The sequence below is a fragment of the Bombina bombina genome, chromosome 2 (assembly GCF_027579735.1).
Source record: "Bombina bombina isolate aBomBom1 chromosome 2, aBomBom1.pri, whole genome shotgun sequence".
Lineage (NCBI taxonomy): Eukaryota > Metazoa > Chordata > Amphibia > Anura > Bombinatoridae > Bombina > Bombina bombina.
The window spans coordinates 457,277,395-457,294,081 of NC_069500.1; the positions used below are offsets into that span (position 1 = coordinate 457,277,395).

The window sequence follows — 16,687 nt, forward strand, 5'->3', positions numbered from 1 at the left end:
ATGTACATTTTTACCCTGGGGCCATTTTTAACAAAAATGTCATTGCGCTTATACATACAAAAAATCTTTGGGATCCAAGTATAATATTTAAATGAAATGCTTCGATTCCCGAATTTTAGCCAAGTATATATTTCCTATGCAAGGAACACCGTCGCAATATCTAGGTGTAATCCTCTGCTTTCCAGCGCACCACAATACTTACAGCTCACATATTCGCTCTTAGCGTCCCCTTGTTGCTATAGCAACCAGGTTTGTTGCAATGGACATGCGCATACCTAATTACGTAGACGTCATACGTACGTCTAGCCGTACTCTCTAGCAGGCCTGAACCTCACGCCCACTGTTGTGGTCCCTATTTAAACCGAGAAAATGCCGATGCCTGTCAGAACACTTTTTTTCCTCTGAAGAAGAAGTAGAGTTATTACTTCGAAACGCGTAAGGATTACTTACCACAAAGTGGGCTGACAGGTCCTGCTAGAACCGGCATCGAGATTTATCTATACCTTATTTCCTTCACCAACTACCGGTACTGTACTTGAAATTACATGGTATCCTTGTATTTCATTTTTGTGGATTACACAATTACACACTTATGTCAATTACAGGATAATCCATAACTTATTACCGGTTACCATTGTTGTTTTTCACAGATTTAGCTATAACTGCTTAACTCTGTCACTTTATTAGCACCTTGCTATTACAGCTGAACAACCATTCTTTGCTGTTCTATAACAAATTCAATTGCAGCATTTCCCTGAACATAGAGTGACTTTCAGGGTTTTTATATGCTGCTATTTTTTTGTTTTAACCTCATATCAAGTTTAAAATGTTTTTAATGTAAGCATTTTTTATTATTTATTATTCATCTGTAATAAATAGCTTTTCATATTTTACGGTATTACACTATGTCTCTGTCTCTACTTCTTGTATTTTATAACTAATCTCTCATGAGGACAAGTGACATCCCAATACCAAAAGAGAGAATAAATACTCAGAGAGCCCAGGATTTCATTTGGACAAGAAGTTATCAAAGACACACTTGTGTTTAAAACCAACAAAGGGTGAACTACAGGACTGTTCCTACTCTAACAAGAGAGTCCAGGATTGCCATTCCCTCTGATGAAAAAAGACCAGGAATTTCTTGAAACATCCAAAACACCACCTCTAACACCTTGCTGATCATTTACCTCATAGGATTGAGGTTTGCTCTGGTAAGCGCAATATACTTACTTTACACCAGGACATACATTTAGTTTCTGCTTTAATCTTTTTGCAGTACTACTCTATGTTGTTTTTCTCTTTTTCTATTCATCTATGAGAATATTGGACATCCAAACTTCTGAAAGAAGAAGGAATCCATTGAGAGTCCAAGATTGCCATTGCACCAACAAGTTCCTCTAGAAACAAGCAGGACTTCAACAAATACCATAGAGAGAACCAAGGAATCATTCTTGCTTTCATAAGAGAGTCCAGGATCTCCATTGGCAAGGAGCAACAGATACCAAAAGATTTCCACGAGAGCACACAGTTCCAAAGGGATCATCTATACTCCATTGCGGATCACTTACCTCATAGGATTGAGGTCGGCTCTGGTAAGCGCTATCACTTACCCTATACCAGAACTTTACTGGGAAAGAACTAACCTGTACCAACTGATTGGTTTTGAACTTTGATTTTTGTATACACCATACAGTATATTAATACTACATTATTCATAATTGTATAGCAGTGCGCCTATTTACTTTTGAGAATATTCTCTTTCGACCCACATTTAATTCAGTGACACGGGTACACTGACTCACACTTTAGGCTGCACGCTCAGTTCTTATACTTATCTATACATATAAGTATTGGTGCACTTCTTATCAACCAAGTTAGTGCAGTCCAATAGAAACATTACATCTTTAATCACTGAACGATCTTTTTTATGCTATCTGTAACTCACTAGCTATTTCTTCTTTAGTAGTTTTAGCGCTGGTGACCCCCCTTTCTTCCTCATATATATATATATATATATATATATATATATATATATATATATATATATATATATATGTGTGTGTGTGTGTCAATATATGTGTACATATGCATTTATATTTGTATATACAGTATGTATTCACAAACATATATACACATATAAACACTTATAAACACATATAAATACATATGTACACATGTATAGACATATATATATATATAGTGCATTGAAGCCCTTTGCAGTTAAGTAAAAACATATTTATGCAATATTCATATTTAATAAAGTGGTATACTGTGTATGTACTGTAAATATTTCATATTCTAATGTTCTTCACATAGCAGAACATGTTCTATGTATTTTTTTTTTTTTTAAATAATTTTTATTGAGGTTTTGCACAACAAACATAGAACATTGATCGCCTTTTAACAACAAAGAAAATAGAATTGAGGAAAATATTTCAACAATTATAAAATAAACAGTAGGTAGGCTAATGAAACCTCTATTTTGCAATACAATAGCAGGATAGACTGACTAGTTAGGAGCCAATTTTTAGGCCAAATGGTCTAGGAATGTAAGATATAGCTGGTAGTCAGATGGGCAGCTCTTTATGAGCTTCAAAAATAAAATAAATGAGTATATAGTGAGGGGGGGGATTTCGGAATAGTCAATAAAAATCAGCGGGTAAGCACCGCTTAAAATATGAGTTATTGATCTAGAGTGCATTGATTAGTACCTGAACTTAAAGATATTATAAGTATCAGCGGGTAAGCACCGCTTGGAAAATCAATTATATGCGTTCTAATTTCGGAGAGGGAGGGAGAGGGGTGTTAGCAATGGACAGTAGAATAACTAATAAAAGCTGTGGCCCTAGAGGATCCATCTACGCTAGTGGGGTTTAGGGCATATTATAGTTGGAGAGAGGGACTTTGGGTGGGTAAACTTAGAGTTACATGGACTGTGCACATTTCTAGGTATAGACATATTGGACATCCAAGGCTACCAGTTAAGTCAAGGCTAGGCAATAATTATAGTGTGAAGCAAGCCTACGGAGTTATATCAATGTGAGATAGCTGGAACAAACAGAGCCTTATAAACTGACAGTGTAGTTCTTTTACTATATGTGTATAAAAAGTGATATAATGCTGCTAAAGTCCTTCTGTTACTTTTATATGACTAATAGTCTATACCTCTAAATGCCCTTCTAAAGGTCTCATCAAATAGTGAGCGGGATACTAGATTATGCAAAGAGGAGAAAAATATCCTTGGATACCCCTTGATTAAGCCACATGTACCCACCTGTACTAGTAGATTAATATAAAGTTATAGTCAAATATGTAGATTTCCACATGATAAGGCATAAACAACAGCACAATTGTAATGAAAAAAGGGCAGTAGAGACACGGGTCATCAAACCTGGTACAGTATAAATTTGCCCTAAGTGTGGACAACAAAGTCTCAAAAAAAGGATGTACCAGAAAAGGAGCATTGTTGCTTATGAAGTATAAATATCGATGGCAACTCTAAATCTATGCTTGTAAGTAGGAGCTATTGCAATCTCGGTTCATATAAGGGATATAATTGGGTACCCTGGCATCAAATTAGTCGTGACTCCCATAAGGTGTCATAGTACAGCTTGGGTCCTATAGCTGTCAGAGGCTTAAAGGCAGATTCAATACTTTGTCTCAATTAGGTAGAGGATGCAAACCTAAAGTATAGAGTAGTATGACAACAGGGAGAAATCACTAAACATTAACACGTCTAAAATATAGTTATACTCTAGTTAAGTGTTATGTAGGGTAGCGATAACAAGAGTATCTTTACAACCCAAGAATATATATGAAGTCAAGAAGATATGTAATATCTATACTAACTACTCCATGTCACCTTAAGATTACAGGTTGTACATCCATATCAAAGGTGTGGTATTATATCAACATTTGGTGTGAAACAGTACTCTTCAGGGAAACATAAATAAATCTTAACATTCACCTCCTATTAGTAAACTGTAGATATGATATGGGGATACAGACAGTAGAACTCTATATTATAGGTTAACTAAAGCAGATTAGACATAAAAGAAAAACTATTTTCAGACTGTACAGTCGTCATACAAGTGCTAATGTACTCTTCCTGACTAATTAGATGAGTCTCTGTATGAAGTAAAGTTAGACATTCTCTTCCATTATCAGCATAATCATATTCCCACAGCATAATAGCCAAGAAACGAGAGATGCTGCCCTCCACAATGGGACAGAAGAGGGTCCGAAAACAAGTTCTGGTCAGCCTACTCCTGAAGCAGCAAACTGAGTAATGACAGGCATGCGGGAAGACTGGTATAGTAGCGTGTATGTGGAAGGTTGTCAGTGGGTGGTTGTAGATAGCCAGAAAAAAACGCCATGTCTCAAAGACTCCCGAGGGACAGATGTCTCAGAATCTAAAGTCCTTAGCAGACCCTTCCCTCTCTGCGCTGCTGTAACAACCCAAAGAGTTAGTTTAATATTGCAATTAAATTCTGAGGATTTATAATGCAAATCACATATAAGTCTTTCTGTCTCAAAATTGGGTGTTTGTCTCTTTAATAAATTACCATAGTTAAACTGTGAAACAATGGTAATTAATATAAGAAGTTTTATATATTGAGTTAAGAGATAGATTAATATATACTTAATATTAACCGTTACTCCCCTACACTCATTATGATATAGAAATGGTATGGCAGAAACATAAGAAATATGCATGGAGAATATATTAAGAAATAAGTCTTATGGCTCACCGGATTACCAAGGAGTATAGCACGGTCTAGATCACAGTTCCTATGCGAATGCTGTGAAGAGAGAGTGGTCGTGGTTTCACAGGGGTAATCAGGCTGTTCTGTCCGATCTGACAAGCTGAGCTGTCTCGGCGTCAGCGTGGAAGCAGGGAGGATGTTGGAGCGGCCGCCCGTGACATCAGAGGAAGTTGCGCTGAAGACCCGTTCAGTAACACAGCCAGGAAAGTAAGTATTTACGGCTGTTAGAGATTCTGCGGGTAAGTCCGAAGTTGCAGCGGTATGTCTTAAGTCTGAGAGAGGAGTGCTGCAAGACTCAAAGCAAAAGTATATTGCAAGCATAAGTGAGAAGGCTTTAGAGGAAGGGCTGAGTATTGACAGGAGTCAATCAGGTAATACCAAGCAATGAGGCTAAAGGCAGCATTGCTTATAAAGGAGGCAAAATTGAGAATGAGGCTAAAGCAAAACCTCACTTAAAGAGACAGTACTGTGACAGAGGGCCCCCCCAAAAATGAACCACTCCGTGGTTCAAGGATGCGGACAATCCAGATTTCGTCTATGGAAGAGGGAGACCAAACGTGGAGCTGACAAGTTGGCCGAAGGTTCCCAGGAATCTTCCTCCGAGGAGTAACCCTTCCATCGGATGAGATATTGTAATCTTCCAGAAACCATCCTTGAGTCAAGGATACTTTGTACTTCAAATTCTCTATCAGGCACAAGCGGTGGTTGATGAGCAGGATGTGTTGAAGCCCCTCTAAGGGCAATGTAAGGCTTCAATAAACTTACATGAAATGTAGGGTGTATCTTATATTGGGAAGGTAGTTCAAGAGTGACCTCATTGCTGTTCACAACTTTAATGATGGAAAAAGGTCCAATGTAAAATTTATTTAATTTCCTAGTTGGAGTTGTTAAACGTAAATGTTTTGTTGATAACCATACTAGGTCACCGAGGGCATAATTTGGAGATGGCCTTCTCCGTAGATTTGGAACACTGAAGAATTGAAAGATCAGGGGTTTAGATAGCACTCATTCTCACTCAATTAGATTACAATATAAAACAATCAAGCTTTATTATTATAGTTAAAAACCGGGATAAACATCCCTTGGAAAGGTTAAACTACCCACAACCATTCAACCACTACTAACTTTTAAAAGCAAGAAAACCGCAAGTCACTCCTCTGTTTCCTGGCCGGGAACTGGAAACACCGGCATAAGGTGTCTAGAGTGACAATGCGGTAAAGAACTCTAAAGTATGGATAACAAACGTGTTTCGGCTACAGGAGCCTTTGTCAATGTTTAACTTAAGGGTTCAAAATTGAATAAGCCGAGGCTTTAGCGTGCGCGGCTATTTATTCAGTTCAAATCAAGCTGTTAGCCAATCCGGTGAATGCAAAAAGACAACGCCTCACTTTCCTTATGATAGAAGTGCCTGGATTGGTTCTAAGCAGGTTACTGTTAAGATAGCTTGCACTCGATTGGTTGCAATGTATCTGAGTGATACACGAAAACACGATTGTTCTCTCTGTATGAATTGAAAATGTTCCTCTGTCAAACAATAATTGTAACTTTAACATATAAAGTGGTAATGAATTCACATTAGTAAGTTGCTGGTTCAACCACTGATCAAAAACACACCAAATTGCGATATATGTTAACAACATGGAACAAGCAAAATTCATTATATATTACGTGTTGGCTTGAATCAAGTATTACAGTGTGTCAAAACTTAGGAATAGCGGATCATTAGCAGACAGAATATAGTACAATACCATACACTGTCTGATCATTGGTAGACAGTATATAGTGCAATACCATAGTGTTATCAGCACTTTACGGACGTAAGTCACTAGAAAACTGACAATTGCTAAGATTGAGTGGAAATCATGTGCACCTAATGGGTAGTGTATACACATAGGTAGAGTACGTGATTCCACTTTTATACCAACATTTTTAATGAATCATGGTTATAAAAAATAGATGACTACCCTAGTATGTATCACTCCTAAGGGTTAGATAATAAAAAGGTTTTTCATTATTACATAACTTCCTGGCTAATAAGACTCAAGCCAAATACAATATCATCAGTGTGTCAAATTATCAGATTTATAGTAGAAATATATTAATGTCACTTAGATGGCACTTAAAGGCCTAGCACAAAACACAGAGGTCCTGAAATGTTAATTAGGTATCATATCAGCTTTAACCAACATGAGAATAATTCCTAGGACCCCATGAGAGGCATATCTATAGACAATTTAAATATACAGACATTAGTCTTAGGCAAATATAAAATCTGATGTGACCGAATAATTCTTCATTAAGGCCACTAGATATCCCTCAAATGATAAGGGCTTCTTGATAAACACATAGACGACTATAAAGAGAGAATAATTACATATTTAAATATATACCCAGTAATTGTTATACTCATTCATGCCATTGGGTATGACAGTGTTAAGATGGAAAACCCATTTGGTTTCCATCTTTAACAGTATTTGTTCCATATCCCCCCCCCCCTTATTCCTGGTTTAAGCTTCTCTAATCCCCAGCATTTCAAAGCATTGGTTTTCCCACTATGACATTGTAGGAAGTGCTTTGCTACACTTGTTATTTGTTTTTTATCCTCAACATCTTTGTGGGCTGTCCTTATATTGCTCAAATGTTCAGTAATACGTTTACCCAAGCTACATGTGGTCATGCCAACGTAATATAAATTGCAACTACAAGATATACAGTAGATTACGTTGGAGCTTTGACAGTTAATATGTTCTTTAATGGTCCACGTATTATTCAAATTTAGAGCATATTCCCCAACCTCAACAAGGAGGATATAGGTTAATTAAACTTTGCCAAAGGGAAACATTTTGGATTTATTATTTTAACACTCTTATACCTCATGGTCTCAATAAAGACATTGAGGTTGTAGCTTTTCTTTAATGTCATCTCTTCTTTTACACTATTTATTTATTTTTCTCCTTCTATATGCATTTGTTTTATATTTTCTTCATCATTTTTTTAAAGCCTTTGTACTTTTTGATTATTTACTCAAGTAACCATATTTATGTATGTATAAATATTATTTGGGAGGGAGACCGCTCTATTATTTTAAATATTTTAAATATTGTATACACCATAATATGTTTAATCTTTTAGAGTGTTATATGCCTTATCATTTGGGGCATGCTTTTTTTGCAGTATGAAACATTATTCATTCTTAATGTTACATTTTTAGGTCTATGCATGTGTACTTATATAACTCCTGAATAATATATCTAAGGGAATATGCATTTATTCTCACAATTGTATTTATATTAGTAATTACTTTTTCACTTTGTTATCATATGGTTTACAGGTGATTATTTGTTTTGTTTTGTATTGACTCTGTGATTGATCAACTAACGGGACAAACACAAAATTACCTGCTACAGACAAGGAACCGGAATAATGATGATGGTGTGAGCCAAAGAAAGATGAATAATAAGACAAAAATAGAAACAGTGCTAACAGAAGCATGGATGATATAACAAAGGATTAATATGTGTTAAAATGAATGAGAATGAAACAAAGTCAAAATATAAAGTCTCCAAGATACAAAGGGATAAATGTGCAAAAGTACAGATGCTGCACTGGGCATATATTATCCTTCAAATCTGGAGGTTGAGTGTGGTGATATGTGTATGGTATTTTACCTTCGATCCACAGTCCTGTTTGGGTTTAAGGATGGTGGTAAGTTATTTTTGGATTCCGTATCCTCCTTTGTGTCAGATCCCCTCGGCAAATACAGTTTTGCTAAAGCCCAAGGGCAAAACGTGTAGACCAGGACTATTGTCACTTATGTTTCATATGACATTATTTGTCCTTTTATCTTAACCTGCCCTAAAGAGTTCCATTTATGAACAGAGGGATGTTTCATTGCATACCCACTGAGGATTGGCACAGAGATAATTGGGAGACATACAAGTCTGTAAGTGCACCGAAGCTCCACAAGCTAACAATCTTCTCAGTTTTTACTCAGAACAGATACAATCTGACACTTTGCATTGGAATGCTGGATTGTGCGCCAGTGTGATGTCTGTATGAGTCACATGCACCACGCTACGGTCAGCACAGTCAGAACTGTGTAACCCGCCAGACCGAGCACATCCCGACCTAAGCCACTGCCGAATAAGACATACCTGGACACACAGGAGACAGCGGTAAGTGTACACTACCCCCAAGACGTGACTGTATTTGCCGAGGAGATCAGACACAAAGAAGGAGACGGAATACAAAAATAACATACTGCCATCATCCTTAAACCTAAACAGGACTGTGGATAGAAGGTAAAATACTATACACATATCACCACACTCACCCTCAAGATTTGAAGGATAATATGTGCCCAGAGCAACATCTGTACGTTTGCAGATTTATCACTTTGTATCTTAGAGACTTTATATTGTGACTTTGTTTTATGAGCACTCAATTTTACCTATACCTCATTTTAATTTGGGAGACGTCCCAGTGAAAAATATGTTTGAAGTATGCATGTTGTTGTAGTAACATATTAGCAGTATTAAAACAATTTTATATAATTTGTTGTTTTTAGCTTTATTGAGCCTACCTTGATTAATACATAATACTCTTTTGTTAATATCATCTGTGCGTCTGTTCGCGCTGTTTCTATTTTTGTTTAATTATTCACTATGTTGATTCAGAGGGGTCACTAGGAGACAACAGGATTTGTTATCTCTGGGAACTCTCATCCTTCATTTTTCACAGCCAAAGAAAAACTATCATGACCATAACATTTGCTCCGAACACTGCAAAATTGGGCCAAGTTATAAGGGATCATTAGCATATATGATAATTACTCTTTGCAAACAAGGTCACTCTTTTGATTGGATATAAACGTAATGCTAATTTACGGGAAATTATTGTCCAGAATGATCCAATCAACTGCTATTCTATCAATACAATGGCCAACAAAATGTAATAAATGTCCAAACTGTACTACATGTAACAGCCTGATAGAGACAAAGAAATTCAACAATCCACACAACAACAACAATATTCAGATTTGACATGCCATTACATGTTAGACCAACTCTGTAGTGTACATGTCATTCTGTCCGTGTGGTATACGTTACATAGGTAAAACCCAGGGAACCATTAGGGAATGTATGGCTAATCACAGAATGGCCACGAGACAAGCTATCAAGAAAGGACATTTGGACCAACCAGTGGCACATCAATGGATGGAGGCTAAGCATCCGGTGGCGTCAGTGAGAGTGATCCTCATTGATCACATTACCAAGCCCCCAAGAAGGGGAACAGAAATAAAATGCTCCTTAAACGAGAAGCAAAATGAATCTTCAAATGTCTGACTGGATATACTATATGTGAGAGAGATTGGGTCCTGAGTGGTACGGATGAGTGCACGCTGAGGTCGGGAGACGTTAGAGACACTGCTCCTGTCCCCTTTTAATACATGGTACATATCAGGGTTTAATAGATCCTTGTATGCACATGTATATTTACCGACCAATAGATACAGCTCATATTCTGCATGATTCTAAGTGAGACAGCACTAACAGCACATAGGCATAATAGAGAATAACCTGGGGAGATGAATAAGGAGTATAATAGGTTACATGTAGCTATGAACAATTGACGATTGGATATGTTATGTTTGAAATAACATGTCTGGCTAGGTTTACCCACTATTTCATTTAGTATAGTGTGAATTTATTATTATTGTATATGTATATAAGCTTAATACTCATACACAATTATCCGAATTATCAGGATGATCCAAATATATGTTTGATATTGGAATTATTATAGCTTTGATAAAACACATTTAATATAGAAATGAGAAATGGATAAATACACATGATGCTCTCATAGTAAGAGTGATATTAGAATAACATTATGGTATTTTTACCTTATATTTTATATTTTTTTAAATAATTTTTTTTATTGATATTTGTTAGCATGAACTATAGTAAAACAGTATATGTCTGTTTACAGAAGAAATTGATACAAAGAAACATTACATTCTAGATGATTTAACAGACAACTGCGTGTGTTTGATCTGGGTACAATTATACTTACAGCAACCACATAAGTTAAGAAAAAGTTGTTGGAGTACAGTAGAAGATTGTAGGATAATAAAGATCACGCTCACAATAGTAAACCAAGTAATATCCCAAAGGGAGTCATCAGAGACAGTTAACAGTCAGAATGTTCTTATATTTGTGGTGTAAACGAACACATTAGTTAGGAATATAATTCCCCCAAACTAACAGGGTCACGTACGTACCAAATGGAAGGTAGACTGGAAAAGGGGGAAATCTGAAATGGTACTTACAGCCGCTCCGAGGTACCTAATAATAATAGTTTAACAACTAAGAGAGTCAATAATAAAACAGATAAGTAAGATACCTAGAAATAGTTTTTATGGAGTATTGATAGTTAACTCCCAACTATCTCTAATTAGATAAGAAGCAAGTAAAAAAGTAATAAATCCCATCATTTATGAAAAGAATTGTGACCCGTGTCTATTATGGAGGGGTGATAATTGATAGGGTTAGTTATTTGGCCTTTGATATTATGATGCTTTGGAGTATTGAGTCAATATCGTAGTAGGGGAACTATAGCAAATGAGCTCTAGTGGGTGGAGTACCAATGGTTGAAAGGTTTAAATGAGGTGTATAAAAAGATAGTTGAGAGTAGGGCTGACTTTCATATGGAGAGTAGGGAGGAACAGCTTGTATATGGGAAGAATGTTGGTTATGAAATTTCTAGGGAGTTAAGGAGGTAGTTGTAAAAAATGGGAGATAGACATATGAGTATCGTTTTTGTTAGCAAAATAGATAGGTAAACAGCGGGCAAGAGCCAATCATATTAAGAAAAAATACAGCCTCATTGCAATGAGTGTTAGGTGGAGATGGATGCTAATGGAGTGTGTATGTTATCTGGGAGGGAGCATAGAGAATGGGAAAGCAAGGGAGGCAAATAAACTATAGCTTTGGGAGGAGAGAAGCAGCAGGTATGTGTGCCTCTATATGGACAAGTTAGTATGTAGATGGGGTCTTAAGAGGTAGATGTGATGTAGAAGACTATGTCCACCAATTAGTGGGGATGAAATAGGTTCCTATTGGGGATGACTGCGTATTATAGAATAAGATGGGGTAATGACAACTTATTACTGAAACTACTAGGATGTGCTTAAAATGGTTATAGGATACCGGGAAGCAAAATTGAGCTTATAAAACATGTAGCCTAGATCCACCAACAGTAACTGGATATGAGTACAGCACAAACTAGTATATTTTAATAAAGGTGATGAACATGTAAATATTATTCTTCATGTACATATTATATATAAGAGAACTCTAATATTAGTGCACAAACCCATGTTCATTTGAGGTCTGAGGATAATTCTGTATGTGGGTATACCTGATAAAGGAGTATATGGACCATGTGTCCGCATAATCTAAGGTAAATTAGAGAAATTTAGCTAGGAATTAGGTGACCTATTCTCAGGACTTCCTCCCTAATTCCATCACTATACCTTTAAGTAGCTAGTTAGCCTCTCATACAGCTATTTAAGGTTCCTTCCTACTTGCATTCCTTACTGGATTAATGTTGAAGCCTGCCTTCTAGTAGGTGTGTCAACTCTCAACTCTAGCCACTTTCCTGGTACTCACCATTTCCTGCTGACTACATTCCAGTAGTTCAGAGTTTCAACTTGCCTGATCTTTCAGCAGTTTACCTTCACTGACAACCGGAGCTCTAGACACAGCCTGCAAGGAGTCACTGACGTCATCAGCTACAGCCGTATCTCACTCTCTCTGCGCTGCCACAAGCTGAACAGAGCGTTACCGCTGGTTGTTGACACAGAACTCTGGGTTGCTGTCAGGTTGTTTAATTCCTTTTGTTAGTCATTTGCTAAACAAATTACCTCTGACTAAGAAGCGAGTATATACGTTTTATCATCTTGTCAATTTGCCTTATCGTATCACAGTTACATACACTATTTATACCTCACATCTAATGCCAAACGTGTTATTTGTTACTATTGCCAAGTAAGCATTCTGTCAGTCTTGAATGTTATGAGCTGACTTACTACGCTTGGCTATATTAAGACAGTGGTATAACTACATACTATAGTGAATAGTTGTTATCTAACCGTCACAAAAAACATATTTTCATAGTAACTGAAATATTCCTTATAATCTGATTAAACTTATTCTCAAGCTGGATCAGGATTTATCTACTCAGAGCTAGCATAAATACATTTATCAGTTGCATGCTTGGCAACTATAATATAAACATTGCCAATAAAGTGCTAGGGGCAGTTAATAATATTCAATATAAACCGTATATCTATGAGCCCTTAGTCTGACCATGTCATAATCATTTAAATCAGCTTTCAATAAAAATTAACAGAAACAGTGGAAAACATTGAGAACAGTCTCATACATGTATATATGCTTAGGTCCATGGGAGCAAAGGGAAAAGTCCTCTAGACCGTGCAGGGATCTTTTCTAGCCTATTCCTATTCTAAGGCCAGTCTGCATGTTACAGTGGGCCTCTGGATTAATCCCTGTGATGAGGTGGGGCTTCTGTGGCAGGGAACCATGCAGGACACTCTGTTCGTGGGTAAGTGACAGACCTGCTGTCCAGTTTCTTCTCTCCCATGCAGTAGAAATTTTCTGATAGTTGCCCGCGGGAGTTGTCCGCACCTCCTGGAACCTTGGTCAGAGGTAAGATATCAAGTATTAGATTCAGAAGCATAGGCTTGGAGGGAGAGAGTGCTGAAAGTGCTGCCATATGGTGATCGGGAAAGATCCTACTGATACTGGGGTATCGACAGCGAAGTGTAGTGATCCATCCGCATAAAGCTGTGTCATGTCACTACTTGCCGCATTGGGTAGGAAGTTTATTGAAGCCCCTCTACACTTCCTTTCTTGTGTCTACTCATGAGGGTGTTGAACAGGGAGCAAGTCTTCTGTCGGGTCCACAGCTTGGGTATCATAGCTAATTAGGTGGGTGACTCCATCTTGGGTACGCAGGTCTCTAATGGTAGTCCGGAGATCGTGAAATTGTCTTTCCGCTTTGCAGCTCAGCTCCTCCAGCAAAAAAGTTAGGTTTGCATAGAACTCCTCCATCCTAAGAATATTGCAGAGGCACTGTTACCCGGCTAGATGTTAAATCGGGGGTAGGTGTTGAAATCATAGATTAGGCTGCTGAGTGGATGCCTGGTTGGAATATGTCATTAGGTGTTATAGAGAGTAGGTAACATTACACAGAGAATATTCCTCCAAGTTAGTAGTTAGAAGCGTGTTGCTGGATGACTTGTTAGAGAGGAGATAGTCAGTAGATTGTTAAGGTTGCCACAAGAGCTACTGAGAATAGCGTCCCACCATGGCTGTGGCTATGACACGCCCCCTTTTTACCTTATTTTTATTTTGTTTATATCTGTACACATTGTATAAATATATTTTGCATATTACGTATATGTTGTTGCCCCACTTCTGGCTCTGTCACCAATACCGCATACCCCACTTCCGGTCGGATGATAATGTTGAATACCAGAAGTGAGGGAGCGAGTTAACATCTGGGAACACTTTATGTAGTGGATCAATAGGACATGGACGCACAACATTGCATATGATCATAGTAAGCAATTAATTAAGTTTGGGTAATGCTATGTATGCACTGGTACACTTGTAGTTTATTATTTGACACATGTTGATGATGCATGTATATCGGATATAGAAGGATTTTTATGTTTCCGGTTTTATACCGAATATGTCATTGGACATCTACAGTATGATTTGTTTGATAAGTTTGGTGTTTTTTGCAAAGGAGAGGAGGCAACCAATTATTTGTACACTATTTAAGGTTGATATGTGCACTGTTTATTTGTTCTGAAGATGGGGATTGTGTATTCCCCGAAACATCATTAAATTTGACTACATTTTGGTGAAAATCCTGAGGTGTTGCTGTCTATTATTTTTGTATATACTATGTTGAGCTAAACATCCAGAGGGAAAAAAATTACTAGTTCAATGTTATAAGAATAAAGCAACCAAATGGTCTACTAACTCCGGCTATGACGTGCCACCGCCAATTTTAAATGACTGATACTTACCGTGTTAATTATTTCCTCTAATGGAGAAGAAATAAACAGCCTTTGAAATACGTAAGAATCTGTTTTAACAGGAATATTTAAACTAGTATCTCTGTATACACTTGTGTCTCTGGAAAGTAATTTGAAGAGTTTAAGGTACTTGAGAAGTTAAACCCGGAGTTGTGAATGGACATGTATACTATAACTGCTGTAAATATACCTCATATTGGCTGAGGTTACCTAATGTGTGTGCGGTTATTTTAGGGGCTTTATTTTATTTTATCCACATTATACATTACTACTCTATATTGCACTTCTGTTTTTTTTCTGTCCTTTGTTCTATTTGCTCCATGTGACCAGACTGAAGAGCAAACAAACAGGATTTACTCCACACTCCAAGAGGCAGAAGATGCATATACGGGAGAACAGTGGGATCCTGCCAATAACAACATCAAGGATATTCATTCCATGCAGCACTTACCTGATTTCTGATTGAGGCCATCTCTAGTAAGTGGAATACCTTAGGGGTATAAACCAGTTGCATCTTGTATGCTGATAGCACCATCCAGAAATTTGATTTTTTACTTATTGTCTATTATCTATTCATTGTGCTTATTTTTTCTTTCTATTTCAATCAGAAAAATGATCTCCCCTGCTCTGAAAAATATGAGTATAGTAACGGAATTTCATTTGTTGGGATTTTCATTTCCTTCAAACAATGCTTCACTTGTTTTCTTTCTTTTCTTACTAAGTCATATTCTAACTATGATAGGGAACATTTTTATCTTTGTACTAGTCATCAATTATCAGAGACTACACACCCCTATGTACTTCTTTCTTTGTAACTTAGCATTTCTGGACATATGTTTAACTAATACAATTTTACCAAACTTTCTTAGAAGCTTCTTCATCAATGGTAAGAAAATCTCTATTGCTAGTTGCCTAGCCCAGAGTTATATATACTTTTTATTTGGGGCAACACAGTTTTTTCTACTTACTGTAATGTCTTATGACAGGTACATATCTATTTGCCGACCATTACATTACCAAACCATTATGCACAATACATTGTGCATAGAACTTGTAGCTGGAGCATATTTGGCATCATTTTCCTGGTCAATTATACCTTCAATAATAATTATGAGACTAACTTTTTGCTTTAATGAAATGGACCATTTTTTCTGTGACTCTGCACCCCTTCTACGGAATTCTTGCACTGATACAGCAGCACTCCAATTTCTAATTTTTCTCAGTTCTTCCTTATTCTTTCTTTTGGTATTGTTAGTGACTGTCATATCATATACTAAAATTGTGCAGACTATTTTTAAAATTCATTCAACTACTGGAAGAAAGAAAGCTTTTTCAACATGCAATAGTTATGACTCTTTTTTTTGGCAGTTGTATTTTTATGTATATGAGGCCAAGTCACAGTGAAGATTTAGGCTATGACAAAAAAGTGGCTGTCCTTAACACAGTCATAGTCCCACTTCTTAATCCTTACATTTATACTCTGAGGAACCAAGCAATACAAGAAATCCTCAAAGGAAGGATAGAAAAGTAAAAAGCCACTGTATTTTAATTAACTATTAAAAAAATACTTGTTGAAAACATTTCTAAAAAAATATTTGCACGTATATTGTAATGATTTTCATATTATGTGTCATACCATTCTATAGATACATTTTTGTCTTTGTACTGTGTAAACTCTATTAACTCTTTCACCGCTGAGCCACTTTCACACCCTTGTTTTAGAAGTGATTTTGGTTGTTTGGCCCTCATTGCATTTACACATATATTTTAACTTTTTTTCCTGTGAGGT

At 36.8% G+C, this 16,687-nt stretch overlaps 1 pseudogene; it reads left to right on the plus strand.

Moving 5' to 3' along the window:
* Window positions 1-16,429, plus strand: part of LOC128647002 (olfactory receptor 6M1-like) — a 46,386-nt pseudogene extending 29,957 nt beyond the window's left edge.
* Window positions 16,430-16,687: the final 258 nt, after the last annotated feature.